Source organism: Antechinus flavipes, chromosome 2 (genome assembly GCF_016432865.1).
Source record: "Antechinus flavipes isolate AdamAnt ecotype Samford, QLD, Australia chromosome 2, AdamAnt_v2, whole genome shotgun sequence".
NCBI classification, from domain to species: domain Eukaryota; kingdom Metazoa; phylum Chordata; class Mammalia; order Dasyuromorphia; family Dasyuridae; genus Antechinus; species Antechinus flavipes.
The window spans coordinates 685,588,195-685,600,869 of record NC_067399.1 but is presented as its reverse complement, the minus strand read 5'-3'; the positions used below and the strand labels follow the sequence as shown (position 1 = coordinate 685,600,869).

The 12,675-nt window shown below is 40.4% G+C and overlaps 1 long non-coding RNA gene across 1 annotated transcript; it reads left to right on the top strand.

The window, feature by feature from the left end:
* Positions 1-1,430: 1,430 nt before the first annotated feature.
* Positions 1,431-7,644, top strand: LOC127552266 (uncharacterized). The gene is made up of 3 exons (XR_007951320.1): positions 1,431-1,553; positions 2,368-2,573; positions 7,236-7,644. It is a non-coding gene; the product is annotated as an uncharacterized LOC127552266 (long non-coding RNA).
* The last annotated feature ends 5,031 nt before the right edge of the window (positions 7,645-12,675 follow it).

Below are 12,675 nucleotides of genomic sequence, written 5' to 3'. Positions count from 1 at the left end.
GCGCTTTCACCGCCGAGGCCCGGGTTCGATTCCCGGTCAGGGAACCAAATGTTGAGGTCTAGCTTTGGGGTACCTAAATGAAATTAGGGTTAAGGTCTAGTGGTAGGTTTGAGGTACAGATTCGACGCAAGGGGGTCTAGTAGCGGCGCGAGTTCCCAATAAAAGCATTTATTGGCCCAGAGAGCTAGATTGATAAAAGGGGTTTATTATTAGATAAGCAAAGGTAAAGTATAGGCGAAGGTAGAGATAAGGAGGGCACTGGACAGAGGGTCCAGTGGACAGAGGGTCCTCACATAGTAGCCATGTTTGGAATCTCTGCAAAGAGGGGTTCCCAGGGTGGCCTTTTTATAATAGGAGACTTAGCTCGAGGGGCTTTCAGGTGTAGCCCCAAAGTTGGCTCATATCCGGGTGGGGCTGGGAACAGGTCAGATCTTCTATTGGAATTCAAAGGGACCAGGATTTGTGAGTTAAAGGGCAATTTACATTAACTAGGAGAGGGTGGGAATCTAGAAAGCAAGCTTTCCCGCATCATGATCACTAATGGTCAAACTTTCACTCCTCCTTCTCTACTGACTTCCTCATTTCCTTTATTCTGACCAAACCTCTCCAATGCCCTCTTCTTCCTCTCTCCTCCCCTCCCAATGTGGGTTCCAGAATGCTTGCTGCCCACTAAAAAGAAAATCCAGCATGGTGGAGCATGACAGGAACTCCAACAGATTCACCTCCAAGTATAAGACAATGCCTCAAAATTAATTTCGTGGAGAGCGAACCAACAAATGGACGAGGTGAAACATTATTCCCGCACAGAAGTTCGGCAGGAAAGATCTGTCTCACTGAGGTAGCTGAGGTGTGAGAAATGAGGGTTGAGAGATCCCCTAATAGCAGTGGGGTCACCGGGCAGATCTGGAGGCTTTGGAAAAGAATTCGTAAAACCCAATGAATACAGGCTCCAGGTTTGTGGCCCAGATGGGTTTATTACATTAAGAACACAGCTTTCTTAGTGGGGAAAATCCTGTTACGACTCACCCCCCCCCAAAAAAAAAAAAAAAAGTAGTAGATCATTAAAAAACTAGTATGACAAGGAAGATTAAAAGATAAAGAGGGAAAACGGGATGCCAAAGTTGCCTACGTGTAAAATCCCAAACGTACACGCGTCTATGACACAAGAAGCTAATGGAAGGAGCTCCAAGGAGGATTTGAAGAAGCAAATTAGATGGTGGGGGAAGATCGGGAAAGGGGACAGTGGAAAGAGTGGGAAGACCTGTGAGTTGGAAAGTGGAAGAGATCATTGGGCCGGGGGCAGGGCCTGCAGTCCTGGCCCTACAGAAGGCTCCATCCTCCTGGGGGATGGACAGGGCGGGGCTCTGAGGGAGGACTAGGAAGACCCTCCCACAGGGGGTTGGCTGGAAGCCGGAAGTCTTGGAGCTGCGACCTGGCTGCTTGCCCCTTGGGTAGTCTTGACTTCCCGGGGACCTCTGGGTTCTCTCTCCTTTTTGCTACAAGCTCCGATCGTTTTGACTTCTGGAAGCCAGAACCGTGCGTGCATCTCTCAGGTAGGTCGGAGCGCGCATCTCCCACAGCTTTCCTCGACTACTGAGTCTCCGCCTCCTCCTCTGACCTCGTGGAGAGTGTTTTTCAGGTCTACCGGGATCATCCCCTTAAGTCTCTCTGGTAGATGAGCCCTCAAACTTCCTGGGTCTCCTTGCCCAGATCGAAGTCTTTCTCCCTAAGAATCCGGGAGTCCTGATTTCAGCCTTCTGATCAGAACCCAGGGGTCCAGTCTCCCTGTCCCCACCTCTAACTTATTGATTTAGAACCTCTTTCAGACCTAGTCCCTTTGGGGATCCTCGAGTCCCTTCTTCCTACCGCCAAGAGCCCACGATGGACCCAGTGACCAAAGCTCTTTCCTGGTCCCCGTTAAATGAACCCTCCTTAGGCTGGTTCCCATCGGTCCCAGACTTGGGGCTCCTTGTCTTCACTTTCGCTTTAGGAACTCCCAGCCCAGACTTCGCCAGTGTCCCCACAGTCCTCCCCAGCTCTTAGGTAGACCTCGGGAGTCAGGCTTCCTGCTTTCCCAGGTTCGGCTGTACCCTGATGAAAACTAGGGAATGAGTCTGTACTATGAAACAGATGTGCTAACGTTAAGGTCCCTTTTGATCAGGCTGGAAGCTGCGCAGACCCAATAGCCTTTTTTACCCAGGTATGGAGTTAGAAGCTTCTATCAGAATGGAAGCTAATAGCATAAGAAGTTGGGGGAAGAGCATTTAATTTTTTCTCCAAAAAAACAACAGGATGATGTGACAAACCCTATTATGGCTTTCTTGCGTTGCAAGCACTAGCGGGTAACCATAGACTCATTTGTTTCAGTATAACAGGGTGAATCTCAGAATGGAACAGCTCTGGATCCTCTCCCCATTCCCCAAAGAGAACTAAATTTCAAGCTTCTCTCCTTTATGCCTGCCTGATTTCCATGCCCAGAGCTTCCAGTTCCCAGAGAAGATGTAATATCTCATTTTAAGCACAGACAAGCAACCTGGATTCTGGACCAAAAAGGCCGAGACACTGCTCTCCAGGTGAGTGAGGTGAAAGCAGAGATATTAGCCTTACAAAAGGCTTCTGGGAGTTACCCTGAAGTAAATACTAGGTTTGGAGGAGAAAAACCAGCCTTGGAATTCTTTTTTTTTTTTTTTAATTATGAGATGATTTATTTTTAATTCACATCGCATTATGAATCATGTTGAGAAAGAAATTCAAAGGAAAGGGAAAAAACCTTGGGAGAGATAAAAAATACAGAAAAAAAGAATATAGCATGTGTTGATTTACAGTCTCCTTAGTTATTTTTCTAGATGCAGATGGCAGTTTCTGTCCAAAGTCTATTGGGATTCAAAGAGATCTTAAAGGAGGGAAAGAGACCCACATGTGGAAAAATGTTTGTGGCAGGCCTTTCTGTAGAGGCAAGGAAGGAACTGAAAACTGAGTAGATGCCCATCAGTTGGGAAATGACTGAATAAATTATGATATATGAATGTGTTGGAATATTATTGTTCTATAAGAAACAATCAGCAGGATGATTTCAGAAAGGCCTGGAGTGACTTAAATAAACCGATGCTGAGTGAAATGAGCAGAACCAGGAGTTCAATGTACACAGCAATAAGATTATGTACGATGATCAATACTGATGGAAGAGGCTCTCTTCAATGAGATGATTCTGACCAATTCCAATGATCTTGTGATAAAGAGAGCCATCTACACTGCAACTTTGTTAAAGCTCTGAATTCTTTTCAGCAGATATTTGGATGGTTTTTTACCATTCTTGAAATATCTCATCATATCATCTCCAAAGAGTGATAGTTTTATTTCCTTATCACCTATTCTAATTGCTTTAATTTCTTTTTCTTTTCTTATCAGTGAAATTAACATTTCTAGAACAATGTTGAATAATAGTCATGTTAATAGGCATCCTTGTTTTATCCCTGATTTTATTAGGAATGCATCCAGCTTCTCTTCATTTCAAATAATACTTCCTATAGGTTTTAGATAAGTACTGCTTATTGTTTTAAGGAAAGTTCCTTTTATCCGTATGCCATTTAGTGTTTTCCAATAGGAATGGGTACTGTATTTTGTCAAAAGCCTTTTCTGCATCTATTGGGCTTATAATATGATTTTGTTTGATTTTGTTATTTATATGATCAATTATAGTAAGTTTTCCTTATACTGAACCAGCCATGCATTCTTGATATAAATCCCACTTGGTCATAGTGTATTATCCTGCTGATAAGTTGCAGTAATCTCTTTGCTGATATTTTATTTAGAATTTGTGCATCGATATTCATCAGGGATATTGGTCTGTAATTGGTCTATTTTAGCCCTTCTTGTTTTAGGGATCAGTGCCATAAGTGTGTTGTAAAAGGAATTTGGCAGTACTCTTTCTTCACCTATTTTTCCAAATAGATGACATAATATTGGAATTAATTGTTCTTTAAAGGTTTGGGAGAATTCACTTGTGAATCTGACTGACCCTGGAGATATTTCCTAGGGAGTTCATTAATGACTTGTTCAGTTTCTTTTTCTTTTTCTTTTTTTTTTAAGAGAATTTTTTTTTATAGCTTTTTATTTACAAGTTATATGCATGGGTAATTTTGCAGCATTGACAATTGTCAAACCTTTTGTTCCAATTTTTCCCCTCCTTCCCCCTTCCCCCGATGGCAGGTTGACCAATACATGTTAAGTATGTTAAAGTATAAATTAAGTACAATATAAGCATACATGTCCTAACAGTTATTTTGCTATACAAAAAGAATCGGAGTTTGAAATCATGTACTATTAGCCTGTGAAGGAAATCAAAAATGCAGGCAGATAAAAATAGAGAGATTGGGAATTCTATGTAATGGTTCCTAGTCATCTCCCAGAGTTCTTTCGCTGGGTGTAGCTGGTTCAGTTCATTACTGCTCTATTGAAACTGATTTGATTCATCTCATTGTTGAAGAGGGCCACATCCATCAGAATTGAGCATCATATAGTATTGTTGTTGAAGTATATAATGATCTTCTGGTCCTGCTCATTTCACTCAGCACAGTTTCTTTTTTCTTAAATGGAACTATAAATATTTTATTTCTCCTTCTGTTAAGCTGGGCAATTTGTATTTTTTGGTAAATATTCCTCCATTTCAGTTAGATTATAAGACTTGCTGCATACAGTTGGGCAAAAGAGCTCCTAATTGTTGCTTTAATTTCTTTTTCTTTGGTGGTGAATTTACCCCTTTCATTTTTGATGTTGGTGATTTCTTTTTTTTTTCTTCCCTTTTTCTCATCAAGTTAGCCAAAGATATATCTGTTTTGTTAGTTTTTTTCATAAAACCAACTCTTAGTTTTGTTTATTAGTCCAATTCTGGTTGTAGTCTGCCATGGTGATTTCAGGATGGCCTTGACTGGGCATTCCTAGTGACTGGTTTTCAAGTAAGCTGCCAGCACTGGGGCAAGAGTGCAGAACCAGGGACTATCTTGATCTGGTAATTACAGGTTTGAAGAGATATGATCACTAGGGAACCCAGAAATAAGAAAACTGCTCTGGTGCAGGGAGAGAGCCACTGAGGGCCTTTGCAGGCCTTTGGCCCTTTGTGCATGAATTTCCAACCTTCCTGGAATTGTGGAAATAATTTGATCTCAAATTGAGAATCTGGAAGACTCTGTTGCCCTTAGAAGCCATCAGAGTTTAAGGGAAGCTCCTCATGAACCCCTCAATCCTTCAAGGGATTTTTTGAACTTCTAAAAGGGAAGGGTGCAATAGCATGCTCTGTCCTTTCATGCCACAGGATTAACTCTGTTTTCTGGAGGAGACCTATACTTTCAGAAATAGATGCTTGCATTTTTTAAAAATTGGGTTTGTTAAAAGAATGTAGAGGAGGATGATGATAATTTTTTTTAAATAAATAAGCAATGATTATCTCAAAATCACATATGCCTCAAATAAAATAGGAAAATCTCCCATAAAAAAAAACAACAGGGTTAGTACTCAAATAATGTATCAGAAAAAATAAAATAAAATTGAATGTGATCACTTGAAAATGCAAACAATGAAAGGGAAAAAGAAAAATTTATAATTTCTCAAATACTATAGGCAGAGCCTGCCCACTCACAGGGTGTGAATTCCAGTCACAGCTGCTGGGATTTGAATCAAGCCACCCAATCCTTCTGAGCTGGTGGCCTGAGTTGTATAAGTAGTGAGAATGAAGGTACTTTCTATGTTGTCCCAGGTTTACTGTGAAAATCTAATTTATTTGTGCATGTAGGTCATTAGAAATGTAATCATTCTCAGGATGTGAGCTAATGGGATATTTAAGTGATTGATTCTTCCTATTTAAGACTTTTCTCTTTGAAATGGTTTAAATTTATAAGAATACAAGCCACTCTCCAATTGATAATGGTCAAAGGATTTGAACACACAATTTTCAGATGAAAAAAATAATAATCATTTCTAGTCATATGAAAAAATGCTTTAAATCACTATTAGTCTGAGAAATGTAAATTAAGAGAACTCTGATGTACCATATATTTCAGATTGGCTAAAATGACAAGGAAAAAATAATGAGGAATGTTAAAGGAAATGGGGGAAGACTGGGATACTAATACATTGTTGGTGGAGTTGTGAACTGATCCAATCATTCTGGAGAACAATATGGTACTGTATGCAAAGGGCTATCACAGTGTACATATCCTTTGATCCAGCAGTGTCTCTACTGACCCTGTATCCCAACGAGATTATGAAGAAGGGAAAAGGCCTTCCACATGAGCAAAAATGTTTGTAGCATCCTTTTCTGTAGCGGAGAGGGGACTATGGGGCTTGAGTAAGCATCACAACCTAGTATTTTACCTATTTTGTTTAGCTTGCTTGCATTTGTTTTTTTTCTCAGTTTTTTTCCTTTTTGATCTGATTTTTCTTGTGCATCATAAAAAGTATATATAGAAAAATTGCACATGTTTAACATACATTGGATACTTGCCTTATGGAAGAAGGGAATGGGGGAAGGAAATGGAGAAAAAAAATTGGAACACAAGGTATTGCAAGGGTGAATGTTGAAAATTATTGGGGCAGCTAGGTGGCGAAGTAGATAGAGCACCAGCCCTGAAGTCAGGAGGACCTGAGTTAAAATGTGATCTCAGATACTTAACCCTTCCTAGCTGTGTGACCCTGGCCAAGTCACTTAATCCCAATTGCTACAGCAAAAAGAAAAGAAAAGAAAAGAAAATTATCTATGTGTGGTGTTCTCTTCTTTTTCTGTTATATGATGGTTCTCTGGGAGAGTAGGTTTCTCAGGGGAGGTTCTCTGGAAGCAGCCTTAGTTTCAATTCCAAGTAATAATCACTCCAAATGCAGCCAGATGTTAAAAGTTCAGATCTTTTATTGCTTCCTCCAAAATAGCCTGGTTAGTTTTCTTAGTGGCCTCTCTCCCTCCTTGGTTCTAAGAATTCTTGTTGGTAGTCTTTTGCCTCTGCCAGCTTCTTCCTCCAGCTCAATTCCAACTCATGGATTCTCAATCTCCAACTGACGCTCCCCGACTCTCTCTTTTATGTATATATTTTAAAAATAAAAAGTTTTACTAAAAAAAGAAACACTCGATTTTCTCTTTGCCTATGCAAACAAAAAATAATTTATGTTCTGATGGAATGAAGTGGATATGAATATATATGTGTGTATAGTGTCTATTTTACTGTTAATTGTTGGGTTTTTTTTTTCAGATCAAGAGATCAGACTTGAAATGAAGGACACTACTGAAGTGATTAGTCTTTCTGTGGCAGAACCTCATAATCCAAGAATTATACGTTGCTGTGATTTTACTTGGAGAGAAATCTGTGCTACTTAAAAGAAACTCCAAACGGGCAAGAAACCTTATGAATGTAACCAGTGTGGAAAGAGTTTTAGAAAAAGGAGAGCTCTTACTGTACATCAGAGAATGCACTCTAAAGAGAAACCTTATGAGTGTAACCAGTGTGGAAAGGCTTTTATTGAAAGAAAAGCTCTTACTTTACATCAGAGAATCCACATTGGAGAGAAATCATATGTAAGTAATCCATATGGAAAGGGTTTTGTAGTAAATATGGATAAGTTCTTGCCAGATTGTGCTTCTGAATTAAATTGTTCAATGTAACTGCGACTGGCCTTGAAGTCAGGAACCATGGATTATTTGTTTTGTTTTGTTTTGTTTTTTTGTATGTGATTTCTGAATTCTTTCCTTTGTAATTTCAATTTTTCTCCGCTTAAAACTTCTGAGCAGTTCTCTTGGATTGTTTTCTTCATCCTTGAGTCCATTTTCCCTCAAGTTATATGTTTCTGGGAGATCCATGATCCTTAGGGTCTCTGTGTGCTTATTGTCTTGGAATAGAATACACTCTATTTCAGCAAGGGGCCATTTTTTTTTTAATGTTCTTGTTTTTTACTTCACTTCTTCTAGGCTGCCCTTTCCTTTTTGAGTATTTCCAGGCTCTCACTGTTCTCTTTCTTTTTTTTTTCTTTCAGGACGTTTGCCATGGCAGATTCTAACATTTCTATTCTCTTGCCCTGGCTGTTTTGTAAATGTTTCACATTTAGAAGATGCCATAAATAAGTCTTCTACCTCTACTTTCTTTAGACATTAATTCATCTCTTCTGCTTTCATCTCAATCTACATTTCTTTATTGCCCCTTTCCCTTTAAATTCTCTTGTAGATTCCCATTCTTCTTTTGCCTTTTAACTACTCCTGTCCATTGGGTTTAGATTTCCTCCATTTTTCTTTCCCTTTCTAATGAGGATTTCTCTCTCTTCACTCTCCCTCTTCCCTTTCTGTCTTGCCTGGATTTGCATTCTCTGATCCATAGCCCCTTTCTTCCTCTGGTCTTTGTCTTTTCCTTTTATATTTATGATACTGATAGTGAAAGCCTCCAAGGTGACCCTTCTGAGCTCTGCACTGTAGGTCATTCCTACCATTCCACAGATTTCTCCTTTCCATGGTGTCTTTCAGAACACTGTGTATCACTGCAGGGTCAGAGAGAACACTGCTCCATTGTGGGGAACATTGCCCCCTAATATTCACCCTTTCCTTTTCTCTTTTTATTTTTCTTCAGCATTCTCCTAAGAAATCTCAACCCTGTCTCCATGCTATTCTACTGCTCCCAGTACTAGTTCTTCCAGGAGTGACAGCTCCCCCAACCCAAAGAGAAGTAACCTTGTAAGGCACTGAACCCTCAAGCCTCAGGGTCTCCTATAAGAATATCCATCAATCCCTCAAAGTCTTGTCCCCTTCCTCAGTCTTTCCAGCTTCTCTGACTCCTCTTTCCAAGTCCGTGGCACTCATCTCCCCAATTTTCTTGATTGTTCTCCAGCCTTTGACTCTCTTTCCTCCAGGGTCCTCTCTTCTCTTAGTTTTTAGGACATGGCTCTCTCCTGGATTTCCCCTTCCCTATCTGACCACTTCTCTGTCTTCTTACTAGAACTCAGGCCCTCTTTACTATATAATGTCCCCTTTTTGTCCCTTATTGTGAATCTCCCATCTGCAGACTAAGTCACCCTCGGTCTATCTCAGCTCCAGGACTCTCTGGAACCCATTGTTCCATCCCTTGCCCTTATGGCCTGGTTTGCATTGGTCTGGCATTATCCTAAAGTCAGTTAGTTCCAGGGCATGAGAAGGTCTTTCTCCCCAACGCTCAAATCCTCCTGTAGGACTTTGTGCTTCTGAATTGAATTGTTAAAGGTGACTACTACCAGCCTGGCAGTTTGTAGCCATGGATTTAGTTTTTGGATCCTGGGTTTGGTTTTTGGAACACTGTGGGTGAGCTGGGGGTTCCTTCCATTGCATTTTCATTTTCTTGTCCAGAAGTGACCAGTTCTCTTTGGCCATTTCTTTCATGAGAGTGTCCATTATTTTTAACTGTTGGTCTTCCATGAGAGCTCCCATCCTTTTTCTATGTCCCTGCTGTATTTCCCTTCAGTACACTTCCCTTCAGCAAGAGCAGATTTTTTGACAGTTAATTATTGTTTACTTCATTTCCTCTGGGCTATCCTTCACTTTTGTATATTTTTATTCCCTGTCTATTTTCTTTTTTCTTTCTTTGGGAAGAATTATCATAGCAGAATCTCAGTTTTCTATTCCCTCATTTTGGCAATTAAAGAAAAGAAGACCATAGGATCAAGAGGGATGGAAAGAGGTCTCGGTGGGAAGGAGGCTCTTGATTCAGGGATTTGTAGAGAGCCTAGTCAGAAAAGTCCCAAAGAAGTAGAGACGGGTGAAGAACGAGGAGATAGTTGGGCTTTCTCCTTAAGAGAAGGTTAAGAGTGCTAAACCCCCCTCCCTTTGGTAAAGTGGGCTGTGGGAGGCTTGTGAAGTAAAGGGGTCTGCAATATCTTCTCTTGGACATGAGTTAAGAAATCAATCAGAGATGACTTGTCCATCAGGAAAAGGACTGTCTGCCATTACTGAGAATCATCAGTAATGAGGATTACTTCATCCATAGGGATGGCAGAGGATGTCCTATGGATGAAGAAGCAATCAAAAGGCCCTAGAGAAAAGGAAATATTCAGGAATCCATGGCAATCTCAAAAAGTGAAAACATTAATAACTTCCTCAGTTGTTCAGAAGTAAAAAAATACAGAAAAGTAAAGCTGAAATGTGGATTACACAAAAACCATGAGGAGGTCAGGGTAGCACTTCCTAGTTAGAAATAAACATGTCACAAGTTCACAAAAGCCATTCTCCTTACCAAAAGGTGATGTTATTTAGGAGAACAGGTTATAGAGAAAATGGAGAGATAAAATAAGGACCTACAGGGGGAAATATGAAATAGTGCTGAAAGAGCATTGACCCTTGCAAAGAGTGTCCAGGGAAAGAATTTGGAAGACTCCATTAAAAAAAATACGATGGATTATTCCATTGACTGATGGCCTAGAAACATAATAAAGAAGTTTAGCGAATTAACCAGAGATAGTTATAGTTAGCTATACTATATATAAGTGTATAGTTAGCTATAGTAAGGATAAAGTCAACATTAAATTGATGGCAGTATGAGGAAGTGAGGGAGGAAAATGCCCTCTAGTTGTTTTTATTCTAAAATATTTAGCAAAGCTCTTGATCATGGGTACATGGGTGAGATATAGGGTTGGAGGTTTCTTAGGGCAGGAGGGGGAAGTAGCAGACAAGAAGGGATCAAAGAAGAGCCAAAGGGGATGCTCCTGGCAGTCCGGGTCCCAGACCTCAGACATGGTCATCAGACTCTGAGAGGTTGTTTCCAAATATCCAGAGCTTTGAGGAATAGACAATTGAGTCTGACAAAGAATTCCATTCCCCCATCACTACATGGGGGTAGCCGGGACTTCGTTTTTCCTGATAATGGCAGGTTGGGTTCTTCCTGCCAAGGGAAGTGAGCAAGCTCAAAGTCCTCATCAGACCATGAATCAGATGGTTCAAAGAAGAATCCAAAATGATGTGCTTGTAGCAGGTTGGAAATAGAGATGACCCCTCCCGAGTATAGGGTATTCTCCATTCTGGCTACCTTCTCCTATATAAAGCCCATCTTCTGGCTTCTTTTTATCATGATTCTTATTTTCATGATTCCAAGATTAAAGATTTCTAGGCATCTTGATAAAATATTTATTTCTCATAAAGAAACTGATAATATCTTTCCCATGAATGTTTTTAACTAATGAAGGGAGCTTCTTTTCTAGTTATTCTTGTTTCCCTGTAATGAAATATTAAAATTATGTAGTATATTCTGGTAACTTGTGAAAACAATGATCAATAAAGGCATGACCTGTTTTATCCATGACAATATCCTACCCAGACTGACCTAAGGGAAGCAATAAAACTTTTTCGTAGAGCATGTTGTACTTGCCAGCTTCTCACAAAGTGTTTATGGAATTTTCTTTAGAATATGTCACTTAAGTCACATCTGCTGAGGAAGAAATTTCCCATCACCCTCTTGATCTCCACTGATCCATTTACCTCACAAATAAAACACAAACTTTTCCTGATTACACAAGGAAATGCATTCAATAATGAGACATTTCTCAGCTTTAATCCAACTGATTCTATAAAATGCTTTTCTAAAAACTCAATAAGACTCAATGACTGTGGTTGCAGCAACCAATTCTGACCCTCTGAAATGGCCTCAGCTTTAAGCCAATCCCTTCTCTGCTAAGTTTCCTCCTGTAAATTGGGGAGGGTTGGATGGATTCTTAAATCCTGAAGTGACTTTCAGCTCTACATCTCCTGACTTTGGTGCTTTAGGACTTGGTGACATTCAGGGATGTGGCTGTGGACTTCACCCAGGAGGAGTGGGGCCTCTTGGACCCTCCCCAGAAGGAGTTGTACGAGGAGGTCATGTTGGAGAATGCCCAGAACCTGCTGTCCCTAGGTAAGGACATATCCTTGGGTAACTCTGAATCTTCCATCAAAGGGCATATCTTCATTTCCTGGGGTGCACGGTTGGGGGTGTATCAGTCAGGAAGGAGGAAGTGCTGATCTGCTGTGTCCTCATGTGTGTCTTTTTCTTGTATGATAGAAAACTAAGGGTGTCCTTGGTTACTCCTGAAGCTCTTACCACTTCTAGGTAGCTTCAAGTCAGAGTTGAAACCAGTGTGGAAGCATCTCACCCAAGGAACGGCTCTGAGCTTATTTTGGCTGACCTCTACCTGGACACAGAATGGTCGACCAGAGCTCTGAAAATTGCTCCCACAGTTATAGCTGAAAACCTGTCCCTCTTTGGCTCAGGGCCAGAATTGGGAATACCCTTCTTTTTAGCAAGCATCTCTCTGTGCCCTAACCCCCATCGTTGTTTCTAGTACAGGAAACTTGTCCTTGATCTTCCTTCCTATTGCCCTCACATTCTAGCACCAGTGGTGGAAAAGGAAAGGAAGGGAACCGGCATTTCTTTCCAGATGTTGTTTGCCAAGTGCTGTGCCTTATGCTTTCTTTATAACATAAAAAATTAACAAAAATATTGTTTAAGAAAACATCCAGAAGATAAGTTATTTTGATTATTCTAAATATTCAAATTAATGATAAAGCACAAATGAAGAAAGCTGTGATTTGCATCCAGATAAAGAACTGATAGAACCATGTATGGCATAATATTACTTCATGCCCAATAACACTTTTTATCCAGTGATGGGGTTAGAACTCTCTGCCAGAATGGAACCTAATAGGACAAC